The sequence below is a fragment of the Eleutherodactylus coqui genome, chromosome 1, assembly GCF_035609145.1.
Source record: "Eleutherodactylus coqui strain aEleCoq1 chromosome 1, aEleCoq1.hap1, whole genome shotgun sequence".
Taxonomy (NCBI): domain Eukaryota; kingdom Metazoa; phylum Chordata; class Amphibia; order Anura; family Eleutherodactylidae; genus Eleutherodactylus; species Eleutherodactylus coqui.
In genome coordinates, this window is record NC_089837.1 from 330,494,369 (window position 1) to 330,518,275 (window position 23,907).

Below are 23,907 nucleotides of genomic sequence, written 5' to 3' on the forward strand. Positions count from 1 at the left end.
AACCCTGGTCCGGCCTGAAAGCAAGGTGGAAACCTCAGAACGGCTGCAACAGTTTGATTTTTGCAGTCATAGTTTTTATTTGCACTACTTTGGTGTATATAACATTTTTTAGGGGGGGGGGGGAGGAAATTCACCATAGTTTTCTTTGCCTCTGTAGTATAAATACTATATTATCCTCAGATACCACTGTCGGTCGCTATTTATTTGGCAGTACAGTGGTTTGCAAGAAGGAAAACTGTAATTCCCAATCGGTCCTAAAGCATTGTCAGCAATGCTGGGAGTTGTAGTTCCAGGAGTGGGCAGATAGTCACAAGATTTAAAAAGGAATGTGTTTGTACAGTACATTCCTATTCCTATTGTTTTGGTCGGGACTGGAACAGTCCCACTTGTTTTTCTTGACAACATCGGCCTGCTTCTTGGTAGGCCCTCCGTGTTCACTCTCCCACTGTTATGCTCTGCAAGAAGCCTCAGGATATGGGCAGGCATTGGCTGTGGATATGCTGTCTGTCTGCAGCATCACACTTGCTCTGCAACTAGAAGCTGGAAGATAATATGGGGCCACAGGCACATGTTAAGGAAGCGGGGACCATGGAGGGAGAATCCGGGTACCACCACTGTACTGATGCACTTGTTAGAAAGAAAATCTACACTGCTCAGGAAGTTTGCAAGCACATATACAGGTGAATGGGGAATTTATCAGTGGCGCCTGAGGGCAGTAGGGCAAGACTCCCCTTTTTGAGTTCAGGAGCCCACCAGGGGATTCACCAGTTCCTCCTTGGGCCACTTGCGCTTGATCCTATTTCAAGCTGCTGAAAAAAGTGAGTAGTAAAGTTCTTTACTATTGGAATCGCCAGTATGCATGCCTTGCTCAAAGACTGTTTATGTCCGTCAGGTTCCATCATTCTGATGGGAAGAGTAGAGCTGCTTACAGCATTGTTTTTCCTGCCACACCTGCTGCGACTGCCAACAGAGCCTCTGATGGTGTGAATATAGCCTAAGCTATTCAGCAAAACCAAACAAGGTTACATGGCACATGTATTACTGTGAAAAGCTTTAGGCAGGTGTGGAAAAATGCTTTCAAAAATAGAAGTCTTAATAGTTTATTTTTGTCAAATAACAACATCCAAAGTGAATGAACAAAAGAATAATGTAAATCACATCAATATTTGGTGCGACCACCCTTTGTCTTCAAAAAGCATCAATTCTTCTAGGCAGGGAAGTTGTTCCAGACATCTTGGGGAACTAATCACAGAAGTTCTCTGGATGTAGGCTTGCTTAATTCCTTCTCCCTCATGTAATCCCAAACAGACTTATTGAGTGCTGTTATCGAAACCACACCAGTAACGATCTTTAACCTCATTGTCAGGTGCCAAATTGTAATGGAGGAATGCCCATAAAAAGGAAATGCTAGCTAGTTTCTGAAAATAACACGAGAGAATTCATGTTACAGCAGAATGATCCTCATTTGAGAGAACTCATGAGAATTCAAGAGGACTCTGTTTATTGAAAGGTATTACAAGCTTTTATACAGGAAAGAAGGCTGCCATTTTTCTGCACCCCAGTTCTTATGTTTTCATGCTTCGTTGAGTCGCCTGGTTTTCTCATTGAAGGAATGTCTTTTTGGCTGCAGTTCTTCCATGAAGACCATTTTTGGCCAGACTTCTCTAAACAGTAGATGGATGTACCTGGTTCACGCTGGTTTCTGACATTTCTGTGCTGATGGCACTGTTAGACATCTACCAATTTCAAGGGGACGTAAGCATGATGTGTCTTTCATCTACTGCACTAATTTTCCTTGGCCAAAGACTTTGTCTATGATTCTCAACATTGCCAGTTTCTTTGTGCTTCTTCAAAAGAGCTTGAACAGCACATCTTGCAACCCCAGTTTTCTTTAAAATCTTTGCCTGGGAGAGACCTTGCTGATGCAGTATAACTACCTTGTGTCTTGCGTCTGTGCTCAGTATTGCCATGGTGTATGACCTGTGACATGAAACTGTCTTCCACAACCTCACCATTGTAACAGAGTTTGGCTGTTCCTCACCAGTTCTAAGCCTCCTACACAGCTTTCTCTGTTTCAGTTAATGACTGTGTTTCAACCTACATATGAAATTATGATTATTATCACCTGTTCAGCATAATTGGTTAATTATACCCCTGACTGCAGTACTACAAAATCCCCGACATGTGTATCCAGAAGAGTTCATGCTGTTTTGAAGGCAAAGGTGGTCACACAAAATATTGATGTGATTTAGATTTTTCTTTCCTTCATTCACTTTGCATTATGTCAATTGACAAAAATAAACTATTACCTCATGTATTTTCGAAAGAATTCTTACTTTGCAGCACTTTTTCCAAACTTGCCTAAAACATTTGCACAGTACCATATCTGTATAAGGGTGCGTTCACACGAGCGCATAAACGGCGCGTTTTTGCGCCCAATCGTATAAACGTGACCATCTGAGGCGTTGGTTTCCAATGTATTCGTTCGCACGGGCGATTTTACGGCGCGTAAAAACGGCAACCCGAAAAAAAGACAGAACATACGCTACCGAAATACGCGCCAACGCATATTCGATGGCCGAAAAGATAGTTTGCAAAGTAGGAACAAACGATAATACGCTTTCTAGCTCTGGTCATGATCGCCGGAAAACGTTCTTTCCAGCGATTAAACGCTGCGCACGTGCGAACGTAAATACGCCTACGCTCGTGTGACCGCGCCCTAAAGCTGTGACCATTTAGAATTGGGTCTGGAGGTGGAGTATTTCTTCTGGGTAACTGGTGAGCTGAAGATGCACAGAATAAAAAAAATTACAGTCTTTAGGGTCAAATTTAATTAAAAAGGACCTGTCAGCTCTCCTGTCATGTTTACTTTAGTAAACATATGTTCACCATGAAATAAAATGTTATTTTATTCTGTTCCTCACTTATTCCTCCTGGAAATGTGTGAATAGATTGATAACTGGATATTACCATTCTCCATGTGAAAAGGGTGTGCCACTTCACAGTCTGACACTAAATGCGCTCTTTGGACAGTGTCATAGTGTGCGAGCAATGATTATGCCCAATTTTCTGTTTATTCATACATTTCCAGGAGGAATTATAGAGGAATATCACAATTTTTAGGTTCTAAGAAAAAGATGTTCCAGAAATGTGATATAATGGGGAATACATGTCAGAAGAGTTGATAGATCCTTTTTTATGGAGATAACTAGTAATTAGTATTTAGAAATTATAGCACCAGCATTTTAGGAGGTGCAATGCGCCACACAGCTCTGCTACATGCATGTGTAACAGACATACACAGCTCTGCTACATGCATGTGTAACAGACATACACAGCTCTGCTACATGCGTGCATCACACACACACAGATCTGCTACATGCAGGCTTCACACACACATAGCTCCTATTTATGCACGCATCACACACAGTTCTGCTATATACACGTGTGACACACACACATAGCTTTGCTAGATGCGTGTGTCACACACACAGCTGTACTACATATATTTCATTGGCCTATGCTGGTTTGGAAGTCAGAGCCCACGTAACTGATCAGATGATGGTGACAGCATCACAGGTCCTGTGAGTACACAGCTGTTGTCAGGCTCTGCATGTTTTATGCTTCAGGACGTGATGATGTCACCATCATGTGATCAGGGGCGGAGCATGAGAAGTACTCACACACACACACACTCACTCACGGACACGTGGTCATTAGCACTTTGTTATAGCTTCAGACTAAACACAAGCAGCCTATCTCTGTGGTCAGTGATTCTCTGCTGCAGATTCTGCTCTCCTTTGTGTTGTGCTGCGAGGTAGAGCGCAAAATTCTTTTTATTATATAGACAGATGAATATTGTTTTATGTTCCTAAGCAACCGTACCTGTAAAAGTAATTTAATTACATAGAAATATCTAAGATGCATACAGGGGAAATGTACTTAGAAATGAACACATGTCCTATAAAGAGTACATCTCACCTGCATCCTTAGGACTTCAGTTCCATAGTGTATTCATTAACATATAAGTCAATATTAACCCTCAGAAGCTTAAACTTCCTTAAACTCTTGCTTATGCCTAGGGTCTTTGAAAGCATCAAGTATAAAGCAGAGGTTTCATGTGCCGTAATATATGCTTAGGTAATCTAAAAAGAGCAGGGAATTTGAGAAGGGATTTGTTAAGTAGACTTAATAATTACTGTGAAGGTCTATTAACATCACGACTGATTTGTTTTATGGTTTCACATATATTAGCTATTTCTATCACAAAGAACTGTGTTATTACATTCATAGCTCAGGAGGATTTTGTCATTAACCACTATTCTCGATAATCTCATATACAAATGACAACTTACTTGTTTTTCTTTGAGCATCAGTTATTATGTCATCTTCTGCTCCCAATAGTTGCTTTTGTACTTTTATGCACTAGGCTGCATATAATAGGCATACACATGATTATTAAAGGAGTTTACCGGTAATATTGAACATACACTCAATGGCCACTTTATTAGCGAGACCAATCTATTCTGTGCAGAACCATAGCAATTTGTCATTTATGTCCACCCACAGGTGTCAGAGGACCCAGGATGTGCCCAGAACACATTCCAAAAACCATTACTCCACCTCCACCAGCATGAACTGTTGACACTTGACAGAAAGTGTTCATCAGCATGGTACAACAGAATTGCGGGTTCATTTGATCAGACGATGTTCTTTCACTGCTTGGTTATCCAATTTTTGCTCTCTTTTGCCCACTAGAGTCTTGCCTTTATGTTTCTCTTAATCAGCAATGGCGCTCAAACTGGTCATCTGCTGTTATAGCTCATCTGTGCAAAGGAAAAATTAGCTGTACTCTTACATACATTAGTTGGAGCTCCAGCGTTGTATTCGGCTGCAAGTTGCTTGACTGTGCACTACCTGTTTGGCAGAATGATTCTTGACATCCTCCTCTGAGCCCTTTTGTTGACAAGTTGCTTACATTCACAAGATCACCTTTCAATGGATGTTTCTCCTTGATTACACCATTCTTGGTATAGCCTTGACACAATTGTATGAGAAAACTTCACAAGGTTGGCGATTTTTGAAATAGTGGGCCCGGCTAGTCTAGCACTGATGACAATGCTTCATTCTAAATCGCTCAGATTGCTTGATTTTCCCATTTTAATGTGGATTTATACTGAGCCTGATGCATGGAAAACTTGCTCACTAAATTTTATGTTGCATTCTGGGGGGACATATCTAATTTTCATGCAAACTCCCATTATGAATGGGCTGGTGTCTTTAATAAAGTGGCCATTCGGTGTATAGTAACTTCCTCCATCAGTGATGTCAGCATTGAACTAGAATGCCCAACATTCAGAATAAATGCGCTTTGAAGTTTGACTGGGAAGCTGAGTTCCAAGTCATGGAGGTGGGCCATACTGGCCTCTCCCTGCCCGCTGCCTGACAGCTCTCTTCCTATGCATAAAAGGGGAGAAAGCTGTCAATCATCATGCTGCGGGTGAGAAGAAGCCAGCTTGGCCCACCTCTATGACTTGGAGCCCAGCTCCTGAGTCAAACTTCAAAATGCATGCATGAACCTGATGATAGAATCCCTTTAATTAATTACTTTACCAAACGCATTACACTTCCATGGGGCAGCTCGGTAGCCCAATGTTAGCACTATTGCCTTGTAACACTGGGGTTCCGAGTTCAAATTGAATCAAGGGCAACATCTGCATGTAGTTTGTATGTTCATCCTTTGTTTCTTTTTGTTGGCCTCTTCCTATACTCCAAAAACATACATATAGATTGTGAGCCCACATAGGGCCCATTGTAAGAAATGACGCTGCAGAATATGTGTGCGCTATATAAATGAGGAAAGTATATAAAGAAAACCAAGACCTTTTCCAGATGCCAGAGAACCACCTTAAGCTTGGTGCTTCCTTTCATAGTCCTATCCAACACCTAAAACAGTCCCAAATGCGACTGTAGCTGGAGACAAGCTCATTCACTGTGATGTGCACAGAAGTGTTCACTACTTTAATCCTAATATGTAGCTCTTGTCCATTCGTTGAGCAATAAGATGATTTTTTAAGTTCGAGATGTACTTTAACGCAAGTGTCCAGGATCCTCCGTACTCATGAACACATTATATGTTTTGATGGTGACCTAGTTTACCATATATTAATTCTGTCTTTGTTACATTTCAAATGACACTATCATTTTTCAGTAAATTCATGCTTATAGACAAAAGTTGATCTGAAAAAGCAGAGCTGCGATATAAAGCACAGCGGATATCAAGCAATAGTCTGAGCCTCTGATGAGATAGAAGGTGGATTTCAGACTTCCCCAGACTCCCATTAGATCAAACAACTAAACTGCAGTCATTGATCATAGCTGTGCCTTAATGAAGCAGAGCTACAGTAAAAATCCTCCAGCACTAGAAACAAACAAGTAAGCATTACTCCTATATAGTGAGTTACAATTCTTAGAATTAACCTTTTATCACCTACCCACACGACAGCTGATGAATGACTGATCATTAGGGGGGCCCACAGATTATCAAAATGGGGGTACCATGTATTCTTTTCCTCCTCGTTGTGCACCACATAGTAACCTAAGTGGAGGTTGCCACTCCATTTGACTGTACGAGACTGCTGAAAAAAGGTAGGTACAGCTCTTGGCTATCTCTGGTGGTCCCATAAAGGATAAGGACTGTAGTTTGTTAATTCTGGGAATATCCCTTTATGAAAAAAGTGAACCCCCATTTTAATCATCAGGCATGTCAGCTGTATGATTACACTCTACATAATGCCATTTTCTAGATAGAGATGTTTAAGGCAATTAGAAAACTTCTTGGACTGGTTGTTCCACATTTTGTATCTGGCATCGCAGGCCGTGTTTCCATGTTTTATTCATTGTTTTTGACAACTACAGTCACAGCTTTTGAGCAAAGCCTTCCTAAAAATAGAATTAAATATTCTGTTTTCAACTGCATCATCGAAATTGTCAATACATACAGCTCACAGCATAATTCAGCAAAGCTATTCGACATTTTTCACATGCCAATAATTTAATTTATAGCATTTCTATTCCGAACCTCGGATGATGTTCTCAGGAATTCAGCATGCCTTAGGAGAGAATTTGGAACAAATGACAGTTGTTGTTTTTAGATTTTTTTAGCTCTCAGTTAAATTGATTGCCTGTTTGTGCCAGCTTAGTCTATTCTGGCTTTTGCATTGTAGTTTATCTATAAAATTAAACTATGCATTTTTATAGCAGCTTGTTCATTGGAGGACTAGACAGCGATCTAACTCAGACAGGTAAAATAGATTATAGTGGGACCATTGCTGTACAAATATTTAAAGGGCTTTTCTAGGACTTATTGATGACTCATCCCCTTCTTCTTTTAGCGGGCAGACCTTCGTACATTTGCCAGTGGCTGTGTCTGGTATTGCAGCTCTTGAAAGTCACAGAAAACGTCTTTAAATATTTTCTACAAGCTTGTCATGCTAATGTTTCAATAGTCTTCCAGTGATATGCTCTTTATTCATGTGTAATTAAAAGAGTATCCCAGATATGGACTGAAGGGAAAACAAAAAGAAACACAAGCAGTTAATGAATTGGTGAGAACGATGGTACCTGAAATAACAGTGTCTGGCAGATCTTTCACAAAAAGAACAGCAGCCTACCCAGCCTGGCGAGCAAAGCCTCCATGCTAATATAGAAGAGAGGAAACTTGAAAAATGTCCGCATGCTGAAACCGAAGAGACAAGGCAGAGGAGTGCGGGCAGCACATTTCAGTGGCATGCTGGCGCCTTCATCTGGGTTTTATTGAAGAACATAGTAAAAAGTGAATTTAAAAAGCAAGCGGCTAGAGAAGGGTGACATCATGATGGTCACATGCTTATGTCACATGACCACTCTGGGTCTTTAAACACACATGATTACATAATGGAACAAAGGACGTAAAGAAATGAAAAAAAGAACAAGGCATCTGAAAAGTTGCCAGAAATTAAAAATGCATAAATCAACATAGAAGAGAAAAATAAGAGTACCGGTATAAAGAAGGAGAAGCAAAAACCAGGGCGTTTAAATAACATAAATGCACATAAAACAACAAATAGAAAAATAATTAATTAGGAGATACATACGGTATATAAATAAGAAGAGACCAAAAAGTAGTTAATAAAAAAATACATTTAAATAGTGTCCAGGCAGCTATATATGTAAAAAGTTAAATCATTTGGAGCAAAAATAAATGTAAGACCATATATACCCTATATATACCATACAAGGGAAATATATATTATAGAGAAAAAAGTGGGAGAGAAAAAAACCTCAAAACAATATTATGGGGATAAAAATGGGAAAGAAAGCAAAAGCACAAAGGCATGGAGATCTAAAAACTGGTCATTGGGGGTTAGAGTACATAGCTTAAAAAACCAAGAGGCCTCAAATTATCTAAGGTAAAAAAAAAATCTATTGTGGACATTTGAAGGAACTTGTTTAATTGGAGTGATAAGAAGACCCTTCACAGTTTAGACTTGTTAAAAGTTAAGTAATTTTATTAGAAAAGTTTATTAAAAACATATACACCAGGGCTCGACATCTGAGGCGAAGTACCCAGACAGTATAGGGTGGGCCTATACGCCTCAGCAACAAACAACAAACAAGTATACAACACTCAGACACATACCCAGAGGAGTAAGCTCTCAACAGGAGTCATATGCTGGTGACTTCATATATTTCGGCTTAGGTGATATAAACCCAGTAGAACGCAAGTATCACTATTGTAGACACTAAATAAGATTCTGGACCTATTAACTAAATTCCTAAGATGAATTCCTTGTTCTGTCAACTATAATATACAGCCCTTCCATCTCGACGCGTTTCACCGGCAATTTGGCGGATCCTCAGAAGGAATTTATCTTCGGAATTTAGTTAATAGGTCCAGAATCTTATTCAGTGTCTACACTAGTGACACTTGGGTGATGAACTTGTAATCAAAATCCTGCACCCTAGCTGAAGAGGTAATCTTTTAGAGGCAATCAGATAGGTATAGGTTATAATGGTGAGGGGAGATGAAGCTTAAACTTTTTTTTTTTACTTTAACATGATCGCGGCCACGATCAAGAAGATTTGAAATTTTACAGCCTTCCCTGGCTTCTGCGCTTGCGCCCGCCATTGTGCCGACGGACACATGCACAGAGGCCAGGGAAAGGTCTGTGGATAAAGATCCCATTGGAGGACAAATCTGGGTGCCTTAAAGGGGTTGTCCCGCGCCGAAACGGGTTTTTTTTTTCAATAGCCCCCCCGTTCGGCGCGAGACAAACCCGATGCAGGGGTTTAAAAAAAAAAATCGGATAGTACTTACCCGAATCCCCGCGCTCCGGTGACTTCTTACTTACCTTGCGAAGATGGCCGCCGGGATCTTCACCCACGGTGGACCGCAGGTCTTCTCCCATGGTGCACCGTGGGCTCTGTGCGTTCCATTGCCTCCTGATTGGCTGGAATCGGCACACGTGACGGGGCGGAGCTACGAGGAGCAGCTCTCCAGCACAAGCGGACCCATTCAGAAGGGAGAAGACCGGACTGCGCAAGCGCGTCTAATCGGGCGATTAGACGCTGAAATTAGACGGCACCATGGAGACGAGGACGCTAGCAACGGAACAGGTAAGTGAATAACTTCTGTATGGCTCATAATTAATGCACGATGTACATTACAAAGTGCATTAATATGGCCATACAGAAGTGTATAACCCCACTTGCTTTCGCGGGACAACCCCTTTAAGTAACTAATTACATCTTCCCTCACAGATCCAATCCGTGAGGGGAGGTGAAACTTAAACTTTAAAAAAAAAAAACTTTTACATGATCATTGATTCATTATCCATTGGATAACGGTAATGATTCAACCAGGGACCGAATACCGTGCCCCCCATGAAATCCCTAGGCTCTCGGCTACCTTTGGTAGCCAGAAGCTGAGAGTTTTGAAATTTCCCGGGCAATACCTGGCTTCTGCACATGCGTCCGCCATTTTGCAGACGGCTGCATGCACAGAAGCCAGGTAAAGTCTGTGGATAAAGATCCTGTCGGAGAACAAGTCCAGGGGCCTTAGGTAGGTAACTTTATCTCCCCTCACATATCCAAACCATGAGGGGAGATGAAATGTTTAACTCCTTTTTACCTCTTTTGTTTTACTTTCTTTTACCTACATGATGGATATCAGTGATAATGGATAACGGCGATCACCTGACCGAGGACTACATACCATGACCCCCCCCTCCCCTGTGAAATCTCTAGGCCTCCCGCCTACCTTTGGTAGCCAGCAGCAGAGGAATTTTATATTTCCCAGGCTTTCCCTTCTGCGTATGCGCCCGATATCTTGCTGGTGGCGCACATGCGCAAAAGTTGTCGGCAGGTCCTAGCAGGACCAGATTGTTGTAGGACATTGCGGAGGCCAGAGGTGAGTAGTTTCATCTCCTCTCACGGATTTAATCCGTGAGGGGGAATTAACCTTTAATTTTTTTTTAACTTTTATGCGATTGCTGTTATCCATTGGATAACAGCGATCGCGTGACCAGGTACTGTACACTGCGGGCCCCCATAAAAGCTGCACACTCTTGGCTACCTCCAGTAGCCAATATCAGGGAGCTGTCACACGGACAGACCCTGTGGCTTTAGTCTACAGGGTCGGCATGTTCTTACGGCCCTGGAGAATAAAGCTCAGACACCCAGGACATTAAAACAGAAGGACTTTGTTGATGAAAAACCAACAATCAGAAGAATTCTTCCTAATATGTTTAAACTGTCGAAAAGGAATGTTTAAAAGCCAAAGTGATAGTGGGCAGTCTGACAATCTAAAAAACTATTAAAGGGGTTGTACCGCGAAACAAAGTTGGGGTATACACTTCTGTATGGCCATATTAATGCAGTTTGTAATGTACATTGTGCATTAATTATGAGCCATACAAAAGTTATTCACTTACCTGTTCCGTTGCTAGCGTCCTCGTCTCCATGGTGCCGTCTAATTTTCAGCGTCTAATCGCCCGATTAGACGCACTTGCGCAGTCTGGTCTTCTCCCTTCTGAATGGGGCCGCTTGTGCCAGAGAGCTGCTCCTCGTAGCTCCGCCCCGTCACGTGCCGATTCCAGCCAATCAGGAGGCTGGAATCAGCAATGGACCGCACAGAAGACCTGCGGTCCACCGAGGGTGAAGATCCCGGCGGCCATCTTCGCAAGGTAAGTAAGAAGTCACCGGAGCGCGGGGATTCGGGTAAGTACTATCCGGTTTTTTCTTTAAACCCCTGCATCGGGTTTGTCTCGCGCCGAACGGGCGGGCTATTGAAAAAAAAAAAAACCCGTTTCGGCGCGGGACAACCCCTTTAATGTCAACAGAATTAAAGTGGGTTTTGGTACTGATGGTATTTTAAGTTATCTCTCTCCTTCTTTTACCATCTTCTGAAACTACACAAGAACTTGACTTTATTGCTCTTTTCTCCTATATTTCTCCTTGCTTTTAATGCTTGCCAGTTATATGTACCGCTACTATCATTTGCTTGATTTCTAATTTTTCTCTTTATAGTTCTATTATTTTTTTGTCTCTCCTTATTTATATATGTATCTTATTTATATGTTATTCGTTATTTTTTGTTGTTTTATATGCATAGGGAGCTCCCTCCCTCTGTGCTGGCTTTATGGGTCTCGACCGAGCTGCCCTTGACAGCTAGTTGAGGGTGTGTATCTGCAAGTCATCCTAAACTCTGGCCGTTCCCTCTAGCTCCGGCCGGCCAGCTCATGTCTCCACCCATAACTCTGGTGGAGACAAGATGCACCAGTACCGGTGCCGGTTTGGAGCTGAAACGCGTTGCCCGCACTCTTTTGCCTGGTCTCTTCTGTTTCAACACCACTCATTTCTTCTCTAGCTGATATGTACTGGAAGAGTCAGAAAACAGACAAAACTGATCTGCTCTATTAAATCTACAAAAACAGTATTTCCTAACAAGGAGCTATATTGTCTGTTGACAGTTTAGTACATGGTTGCACCCCCCTTCCATTTCTAGGTATGCTCTTGAGTATAACATACAATACATTACACTAATCAGCTAATACCCCTTACAGGCATCTCTTCACCTTCTAAAGTGCTGAGCTATCAGTTAACTTGCCTTCTGACCGATGCACCCCAGCACAATTAGTAGAATTATTCATTCTTTGTGTATAGATCAAGCAGAGATGAATGACAAAAAAAAGACTATTCATAATAGATGAAAACCACATGAAAAGGACCTTCTTAAGTGAGGTCTACTTTATGAAATGCTTCATTCTGAACATATGAAAATAATAGAGGAATGATCATTTCCAGTGTAGACTTACTATAATAGTTTAGCCAACGTCTGCAGTCAACTTAGTAATCACTGCATCTGTAGCAGCAAAACATTGTGACAGATAGGTTTGTGTCTTATCTGTCACAAACAGTGTTAGACTGTTACATGGAAATAATACCTATTTAAACCTAAATTATATGCACATTATGGCAGCATAATTATACATTAGGATCTCACAGCCAAGCTTACTACATAGGTATGGTATCAGAACTAAGGTATGGTATACATAGACTGTACCAGAACGAAGCTTACTACATAGATATGGAACCAGAAGGAAGCTTACTACAGATACAGAAACAGTACCAGGCATACTACATAGTTACAGTACCAGAACTAAGCTTACTAGATAGATATGGTATCAGAACTAAACTTACTATCCAGAGACTGTACCAGAACCAAGCTTACTACATGGATATAGCACCAGAAGGAAGCTTACTATACAGATACAGAACCAGTACCAGGCATACTACATAGATACAGTACCAGAACTAAGCTTGCTACATAGATATGGTATCAGGACCAAGCTTAATGCACAGATACAGTAACAGAACTGTGCTTATTTTATAGATACGGTACCACAGCCAAGCTTACTACATAGAAACAATAACAAAACTATTCTTACTTATTTGGTTCTCTGCTATTCCAAAGACAGTACCAGAACCAAGCTTCCTGCATAGATTTTAAAAGAGTATCTGCACTTTCACTTCAGAGCAGTCCTGCTCCGTTGGCCATCTTCGACTCCTTCTGGCAGCTGAAGTCGGCTTCATACATAAGCATTGTATGCGGCCACCTTCAGCTGCCAGAAAGGGGCCAAAAATGCTGCGAAGTGAAAGTGCAGATGCACGCTCTTTTCCCCAGATCCTTAAGGAGTAAGGGGCCGTTCACATCATGCTCGCGGCTCCGTCACATGTTTCTCTCCAGGGTTCCATCAGGATTGCAGAAAACGGCATTCAGATGGAGCCATAGTCTTTTACTACTAAAGCAGAGTACAAAGCTGCAAGCATGTTTCCGTTTATTTCCTGCATTTGTGGCGAACAGAACGGCTTAGTCGCTATGCTATTCTATCCAACTCAGATACAGAACAAACACCTGCTCATAATTAGGCCTGTGTTTCTGTCTGAATGCTTTTTTCAGCGATTCAGCCAGAAACCCGAGACAGACTTAAAAACGTGATGTTAAATGGCCCCAAACTTGGAAGTTGCATGCTGTGCTCCTAGAAATAGTGAGCCAAGTATGAGGTGCGGCTCGATAGCTGCGCCATATTGATTGAACACTATACATAGTATTAATAAATGCTGCAAATGCTACAAGAGTTACATACAGATGGCAAGTTCACATCAACGAGAAACTTGCGCGAGTTTTGTGCGATGCACACAAAACCCAAACGAATATAAAATCCATTCTTTTGAATGGATTTATACACATGAGCATTTTTTTTTATCCTTGCAGCATCGCAGAATGTTCTATTTTTGGGCTTTCCCATGGGAGGAATCGCCAGTTGTTTCCTATGGACCTTAGAAAAAAATTGCATGGCACTCGCATACCATGCAATGGACATGCGAGTGCAATGTGATTTTCCCATTGAAGTCTATGGTAAACACTTGCGATCCTTTCACGCATGTGAAATATGTATATGATGATTGCAATTTCACAGAAGCTATGTGACTTTTAATCAAAAACGCATCGCATCACTGTAAAAAATGTATATTGGCAAGCATGATATCGGGCTAAGTTTCTCAATTCTATATCGTGCTCGTTCGTGTACGTATGGCCTAGGGCCCATCGTACACATTATACTGAAGTACTATACATCATACACATGACATAGGCTATACATTGCAATTACATACAGTACACATACACTGTACATCACACACATGACATACAGTGCACATACACAATACATTACATACATGACAAACACTATACATTATAATTCACACAAACAAACAAAATTATTGCACAAGTTTTGTGCAATGAATACAAAACCCACACAAATGTGCCATCCATTGTTTTGCATATTTAGGTGCTCCCTCAGAATGCACCGTGCATTGCTTCCAGTAGGACCTTCAAAGAAATCACATGGCATGTGAGTGTTATACAATTTTCCCAGTGAGGACAGTAGGAACCGGTTGCTAACTTTTCACGTGCGGTGACATGATTTTTAAGCTAAAATGCTTTTCCGCACTGCAAAAATTGCGCATTTGCAAGTGCAATATCGGGCTAAAATCTCTTGGTGCGATATTGCGCTCACCCATATGAATGTAGCCTAAGGGTTCATGTTCACGGGCGGATTTGATTTGTGGAATCCACGCGGGTCACCCGTGCGGGAGATCTGCAAATCAAGCTGCCCATAGGTATGCGTGGGAATCCGCAAATTAATTAAAGCATGCAGATTTGATTTGCAGACTTTTCGGTCCGAAAAACACATCGCAGCATGCTCCATTTTTCTGCAGATCCCACACCGACAGCTTCTATTGAAGTCAATGGAAGCCATCTGATCCGTGGCCCGGTCACAAAGATGTATTGGACCTGCTTCACAATTATTTTTGGCCCACAGTTAATAGGCTAAATTGTGACATCTTTACTAGGACTGAAACATCATTTCAATCATCAGCCACATTTTCCACTTGTAGCAAGTTTTCCAGTTAGTGCCACATTTTCTCTATGGACAGTGTTATACAACTAGCACACTGTTCTATTACATGTTGAAGCATTAGTCTTTCCATAGTAATATTATACTGCATCGTATATTTTATAGACCATAAATAATGGCATTTCAATTCTTACAAAAACACGGATGAAATCTCTGTGGCATATGGTATTTTCTGTGGAGCTTTACGGATGTAAAAAACCATAAAGACGCCTGTGACCTGTAGTGTTGGTGACTTTAAGGCCATGTTATAGCATATGTGATCGTGTTGTCATGTTATAGCATATGTGAGCAAAGATTTGGGATATATTAGAAAGTTCTGCCCCAATTGCAGTTTATAAGCTATACAGTTTATTTTTAGTGCTGTCCATTTAAAGGGGGAATCAAGTCGAAAGGATCTTCTGGTACACTATGAATACATGGTGAAGTCTGATTTCCAGAATGAGACCTCTATAGAGCACCCTTTGAAGCTGTGGATACATTCTTGTTACTGAACGTTTGACTGCATTATAATCAAGGATTTAAAAGGATTGTGCCAAGATGGTATCCACTATTCGTGTGCTCTAATAGGGCATATGAAAATCATAGAGTGGGGTTCCATACTCTGGACCATCCTCTAGGACAGTGTTCCCCAACTCCAGTTCTCATGGACCCCACAGGTCATGTTTCAGGATTTCCTCAGTGTTAAACAGGTGATGTAAATATTGCCGGTGCCTCAGACATTGCCACAGGTGTTCTTACCATAGGATATCCTGAAAACATGACCTATTGGGGTCCGTGAGGACTGGAGTTTGGGAAACACTGCTCTACGACCTAGAACAAAGAGCCACTCAGCAAGAGCGACTCCCGTTCTAGCAGACCTTGTGCCTTGTGGTATTACATGATGGTCATTTATGTGAGTGGCCGTCCTGTATGGCTGGCTGCTAGTGATGAGCGAGCATACTCGCTAAGGGCAATTGCTCGAGCAAGCATTGCCCTTAGCGAGTACCTGCCCGCTTGAGAGAAAAGGTTCGGCTGCCGGCGGGGGGGGGGGGGGGGGGGGGGGAGCGGGGAGGAACGAAGGGGAGATCTCTCTCTCCCTCTCTCCCCCCAGCTCCCCCCTGCTGACTGCCGCAACTCACCTGTCACAAACCTTTTCTCTCGAGCGGGCAGGTACTCGCTAAGGGCAATGCTCGCTAGAGCAATTGTCCTTAGCGAGTATGCTCGCTCATCACTACTGGCTGCACACGACCGATCTGGATTCCACATGCGGGAACTCGCAGCGGAATTTAGCTGTGACCCTGGCCAGCGATCTCTTGTACCTAGTATTTCTGTATTGCTGATGACCACGAACACTCGCCATTGGTCATGCGCAGTACAGTTTTTTTTTTTAATATTTGCATTTCCTGCGCTGTCACTAGGCGATGACATGGGTACCAATGTGGACTGGCTGCTGGTTGATCGGCCTCCATTAACTTCAATGGAGGCTGTCCGTGCAGAGTCCGCTGCAAAATAGAGCATGCTGCGATTTTTTTCCTCTGTTCCTTGAATATGTAATTAAATTTGCTGCAGGTCCTCTGTGCAGACACCGACCGCGGATTCTGCAATAGGAATCCGATCATGTGAAGCTGGCCTAATACTATTTTTCTCCTGCAGTGGACATTACAGGGGAAGTACTTGGCTGGCTGTAACTTCCCGGAGCAAAATCAACTGATTGCCAGATGTGCTGCAATCAGGACTGGCACTATCAGCTGGTTGCCTCTGGACCCACATTCAGGGAGTATTAAAGCAGTTGCACATCTTGGCACAACCCCTTTAATAAGCACACTGTCAGACATTCATTATCAGACATCTCTGTATTTAAGGAAGTTTTCCTGGAGCAAAATATTCTTGGCTTTTTCTTAGGATAGGCCATATATGTTTGATCAGCGGGGTCTGACCTCCGAGACATCCCCCCCCTGAGAAGTCCCAGGCGTAATGTAAACGCCCTCTGCGAACAACGCCACTGTTTTCTGTATTTATTACGGTTTCATTCACCGGCTGATTGGATTATACTTGTGCTTGCAGTGAGCTCGGACCCCTTAGTGGAGAGAGTCATGTGTGGCGGGCAGAAACTTTTCTCTCCCTTACTTAATGAGTATTCTCGGAGCTTTCAGTAGGTTAAGAATTTGAAGGAAATGAAGAGCACAGATCCGGTTATCCCTCGGGAAGTTTGCTAGTATTGGATCTGACATCACAGCCTGAGGTTTAGGTCAGTTAGAGACTGTTTCCATGACAACGGTAATTGCATTTTTGAACGAGCAGCATTTGGGGACACTTGGATTGCTTTCAGCTACCCATGTACCAGGCAGCAGGAACATCCGAGCAGTAATTTATTGCATTTATCGTGCACCCATATAATGATCCTTTCTACTGTGCGCTGTATTCGGATTGTAAGTGCAAAATACCTGCATTATATCTGTGTGTGGGTCACACTTCAGGCTCTGGTATCATAAATAGGAGATTTAATTAGGGCATGGTCCCACTGTGCAGTAACCACAATGTGGCGGAACTCAGGATCTTTCTGGCATCATTGGCAAGATTATGCCTCCGCTGCCCGCGGTGGGTTCAGGCACCCGCGGTTACCACATCCCAGGATCACGCTCCCACACTGCAGTTTTGTATTCGAAAAATAAATTGAATATAGTTAAAGCGATTTTGCTAAGCAGAATCCTGTTCTCGTTTCTAAATGGTATGCCTTTCATTGCTGAATGCCTGGTTCATCCATCACAATGTATCCAGATCTCTTATCATTATTTTTTGTAACTATTAAGGGAATTTTGAGGTATAGGGGAAAAAAAAGATAATTTGTGCCAACCCGCAGGATAGTCTGTTGCATGTACAGAGAGGGGGCTGCTGACTGACACCAGTCCCACGTAGGGTCCAAGATGTACATATGGTGTTCGCTATAAGAGAGCCTCATACCTGGAGTCATAAGTTGGAGTCCTCTCTTTTCTGTAGTTACATTTTAGTAAGAATGAAAAATCGTATAAGAGTCCTGCCAAGAAGGTATTACTATATTTAATGTTGAAGACCAAGGAATCGAGAGGGGGAGGTGTTTTACAGCATTCTACAATACAGCATTTTTTTCATTACTCCACTCAAAAATGGATAGTAATTACTATATAAACGATCTGTCCCCCAAAATGGAACCAATGAAAATTGCAGCAACTGTCCCACATAAAAAAAGCATTCATATAGCTACATTGACAAAGAAATAAAAAAAAGTATGTCTTTTGGAATACCTTAACAGAATTTTTTTTTTTACCCTAAGGGTGCCTACCCACTGGCGATTTTTTTTCCTACGATGTTTTGCGTTTTTTCTCAAGAGCAATTAGTATAGAATGTGTTCTTGTCCATCTGGGGGTTTTTTTCCGTTTCGTGGGGTTTTTTCACATAGGAACTGTCAGTTGCATATGTGTCCTTATTTTTCTCTTAATGCACCCATGATTGTCAATGGAGGGCTGCAAAAAAACGTGCAAAAAACGCCGCGAAAAACGCGCGAAAACGCAGCATTTTTCACGCGTGAAAATCGGCAACGCAAGTGGGTAGGCGCCCTAAGGGTGACTACCCACTACAGTTTATTTTTCACTGCGAAATTCGCAGCAATTTTTTTTTCTGCAGGGGTCTATGGGACTTGTAATGTTAAAATCGCGATCACGCAAAATTGCAATTTCGCGGTAACATTACAAGTCCCATAGACCCCTGCAGAAAAAAAAACGCAGCGAATTTTGCAGTGAAAAAAAACTGTAGTGGGTAGTCACCCTCAAAACATGTTTTTCTTGTGCATAAGTACTAAAACATAAAAACTATACATGTTCGCTTCACCACATTTGTGATGATGATGATTGTCCGTTTAGTCAAGAATGACTTTTGGTCTCTTTAGGGCTCCCACACACTTGCATTTTTTTAACGCTGCATTTTTTAATGCGAATTTCAATGGGACTTTCTAATGTAAAAAACCCCACAAAGCACGAACTTACGATGCGTTTTTAACTCTAGAAAGTTCTATTGAGATTCGCATTGTCTGGGAAATGCAAGTATGTGGGAGCCCTTATGGATCACCATCCATGCTTTCCTATGCAGACCGGAGGGGAAAGGCTGGGATGTGGGCTAGGTGTGAAACATAGCATTACAATGCTCTAAACAGTGTGGAGTTAGGCTCTTCCCCATGCCCAATGACCACAGTAGACTGGTCTTTAAAGCTGTTGTACCAGAATTACAAGTTATCCCCTATCCACAGAATAAGGGATTACTGGCTGATTGGTGGGGGTTTCATAACTGAGACCCCCCTCTGATACTGAGAATCAGGGTCCCATGTCACCCTTTCTCTTCACTGCGGAGACGGTTCTCTTACCTGCAGTGACGTCGCATTGAGTAGGGCGTTGGCCAAGGGGTTCGCCTGTCTCCAACAGTCCCATTGAAAATAAATGGAGCGGCATTGTTCTTGTAGACCGTTTCTCCATGCAATCTTCTCCTCACTGCAAGGGGGCGCAGTAAGCGCACAGTGAGGAGGAGGTCGGACATGGAACTTCCATTCTTGGGACTGGTGATACCCTCACAATTCAGCAAGTTCTACCATATCCTGTGGATAGGGAATAGATTGTAATTTTGGTACAACTCCTTTGAGTGCATTGGAAAAAAAAAACTGAAAAATTACCCAATGAAACAAACTAAAATTTTTCATAGTATAAATCACTTAAAGGGGTTGTCTGATTTAATCACATATTATCTCAACAGGCCTCCTGTGTCTAATAATAACAAACCAGCTTATACTCAGCCCTTATCTCCCTGCTGTGTCCAGCGTTGCCATTCCAGTCTCCCTTCTGACGTAACGTTTACAGGCTGCAGCAGCCTGTGTACGGGACATCACAGGCTGCTGCAGCCAATGACAGAGCTCAGCGATCGAGCGCTGATCAATGTGAAAATGTATGTATTCAGTTCCATTTTTATGAAGGTTAAGGTAACATTCAATATGGCTATCTAACATAGGTAATTACCAAGCTTCCGCAGACTCCTGAAAAACGAGTCTACCAATGAATGCATCCCCTACTCCCATATAACAATATAACTAGGCACGTTTATTATTTTGAACTCACTACAACCCAAATGGCAGCCATAATGATTATCAACCAGCTTTTCCGGAAATGGCTGTAAGTAAGAAAAACAATTACATTTTTAACAACTTGAATAAAGCTGAGAAGGCAGTGGTTATTTCCTTGTTGGATGCCTGCTTGTTGGGCATTTCATTTCTATCCAAAGTCTAAAAATAATGTGCATTTTTATCTACCTTCTATAACAAAAGCTAACCCAGAAAGCAGCAGCAATACAGTAACGTAATACAAATTATACTTGCGTCTCAGTTGGATAGATGTGTTTTCTCCCAGAACGCAAATAATTTTCTTGTATGTAATAATTTTTGTCATCATGGTAGTACTCCAGCTGTTTCATTGCATGATAATCTCATTTTTGTTTATATTTTGCTTATGCTCAGCAAGGAAAATGAATTCCGGCTGCCCTGTTTAATAATACATCTAATAGCAGCTTACCATCCACAATACTCTTAAGGTGTGTCTGTAATTACATTACAATGTGCATAATAGCTCCTACTGCTGCCAGTGCTTCTTTTCCAATTAGCTACTACAATTTGTTCCCATTGGGGTGCACGACAATCTCTCCCTGAGTTTTACGCATGGTCAGCTCTCCCAAATCCCTAATATATGAGAATTGACTTCTCTGTCTGCAATGGAAGCTTTCATAATGTAGCTTGTGCTGCTTGGTTGGCAGAGTTGGTCCCTGTCTTGCAGAAAAGCAGATTAGTACAGCTCTTCCTCCATTAAGCCGTCAGTTTTAATTTAACAGAGCGGCTCAGAGCATGGAGACTATTTCCTTTTACCATTCTGTTTCAAAGGTGTGTGAAAGATAAGGAATAAACGTTAGCTTATATGAATCTGTTTGCATTTTTACAGGAAGAATAGGAGCTGTAAGGAGTCATTGCAATGTCGGTTTGCAACAATGGTGCCAGGATTCCATCTCCACAAGATGCTGCCAATGGCTTTACCCAGCCCAGTGCCTCAGGCACCTGGCATAAATCAGAAGAAGAAGCCAGAGCTGCAGAACCCAACCTTGTTAAGAAGGCCCACCGAGAAATTTTGGACCATGAGCGGAAAAGAAGGGTAGAACTGAAGTGCATGGAGCTGCAGGAAATGATGGAGGAACAGGGGTAAGTCATTACTAATTAATAGACATCTGCAATTCCAGTTTAATATAAATATAGGACACTCTGTAAAGGCTCATTTAGATGCAAAGACAATCTTTCAAACGATTGAAAGATTGACAGTTCTAGCGATCATTTTGCATAAAGTACTAATGGGCACTAATGCCCATTAGCACTTTATCAGCTTCATTTGCATGTAAATGAGCCTCCAGCAGCTCTTTGCAAATTCCAGCATGTGGTCTGGACTTTGCACTCAGCTGCATTGTCTTCGCATGGGCTGCCACGGGCTGTCAGCTGAATACAATGTAATCAGATGCTCCTGTGGAGAACACTGCGTGTTGTCCCTGCTATCTCTCTCCGGCTGAAGGATGGATTATATGCTCATCTAAAAATCATCGTTTAGCCGAAGAGTAAAGGATGGAAGCGTTTACATGCAACGATTATCGCTCAAAAACCATCATTTAAACGAATTTTGAGCGATAAAAATTATCAAAGTCCTCGCCGAACTGAAGAAGAAGCTTGAATTATGTACATACATGTAATACCTGTAAGAGTTAAGTCATGTTCTGGGATACCGCATGTAAACATGGTTACAACATTTTTCAGCATGACATCAATATCCAAAATAACACTAAATGTATTTTAGTTCAACAAGGGCAAAATAATTTCATATGTTTTTTTCCACATACTTTCCAGGAATATGGAGTACAGGCTTGTGATGAACCACAGAAGCCTTCTTCTTCAACACCACTTTTTTCCCTTCCTTTCTTTCTCCCCTAGAAAGCAGTGGAAAAACAGGAGAAAAAAGAAGGGAAGGGAATCACCCTGTAGCATTTATGATATGATGGGTCACTGTAGTCCATTAGATTAATGAAAAGGAATGCCCATTCGAGATGTTTAGACACCTAACTCCAAAGGTTATCTGATGTTTTATTACGAGTTCTCAGTCAGGGGAAATTAAGCATAGTTCTTTTAGAAATGCAGAAAATGATGAACAGTAAAGGGCAAAGACAGGGGAGTGGAGAAGAGAAAGATGCATGAAACATGGCTCCCAAGTGGTCCTGTTAGGGACCATAGGTGGTCAATTAAGTCAAATTGAGGGGTCTTGGCATAATTGGAATTCCATATATAACTGTAAAGTAGTATTCTCTTTTTGTTTGTGCAACATAACTTCTACATAGTCAATTCAAAATATAAAGGATAAATAACTTCACAAGGTGCAACGAAGGGATCTATGGTGAGCTCCAAAGGATTGATTGGAGAATGACTGCTGAAATGTAGTATAACATTTTTCGTCTCACAGTAGATATTTGCGTAAATGTAGAAAAGTGTGCCAAGAACGTCCATTCAGGAGATATTAGTGCCAGTGGGGCTGAATGATCCCATGGGAATTTCTCCACCTGTCACCAAAAGTTCTATATTACTGGGTTAATGCAACAGCATAAAATAAGTTTGTCACTCTGTGTATTTTAGATTTGTTGAAAGATTTATTTCGCCCATTTTCAAGCTATTAGTGCTTTTTCAAGCACACCTGATGCAACTAATCAAGGGCTGCACTGGTTGCATCAGTTGTGTTATCATCATGATTATGACATCATCACCACGTCATTATCATGATTATCAAATGGAAAAAGTGCCCATGGGGGAAATAATTGGCAACTAAGGAATCCCACTAACTATCCAAAGTACTAATAGTTTAAATGTAACCTTTGTTAATATTAAACTAAAAGCAAGCACCTTAGTTAAAATTACAGAACAGTTATCTAACCACCACAAGGTGTGTCCTTGCATACATAATATAGGCATAATATCCCTCATACACCATAAGCTATAGTATAATATATGCAGGCACTGCTCTGCCACTAAAAATCATACAACATTCAGGCCCCCTGACATCATTCACCAAACCAGCGTCCTCCGAGGAATGGGCTTAGTTTAATATGAACAAAGATTACATTTTAACTATTACTACTTTGGATAGTTAGTGGGATTCCCTAGTTGCCAATTATTTTCCCACTGGGCACTTTTTCTATATGATGATATGAGTTTTGCTTGGTCTCCCTGTTTTTTTTTTGTAGAGATCATTATGATTATGACACCGTCATGATTCTGCCGTCTCTGTTATTTATGACATCATCATTGTGACAAATATTCTGATCATGACATCATCTAGATAGTGACATTATCATGATTATGACATCAGGCTAGCAGTTGGTTATGCGCAGTACAGGGTTTTTTTCCTTTGTTTGTTTTTCCCATGCCGTCACTTAGCGATGACACGGTAACCGCAGCCCATATGCAATGTTAATTGGGTATAGGCTGCTGGTCGGACGCCTTCATTGACATCAATAAAGGCCGCCCGCGTGGATTCCACTGTAAAATAGAGCATGCTGTGATTTTTCTTCCGCTCGCGGAATATGCAATTTGTGTCCGAGAGTGTTAAGGAAAATTCAAAAATATAAATCCGGTTGTGTGAGACCAGCCTTACCCTAAGCAACTAATATCCGATTACTTGCCCATAAAGGTCATTGAAGAGTGTAAAGAAAAGTTGGTTGAAAATTGTTGAGAATTGTTCATTATTAGTTCTTCGAAAGAGAGAGCTTCATTAGGCAACGACCATTTTTAAGTGAGCTGAAATGCGACGATGAGCGA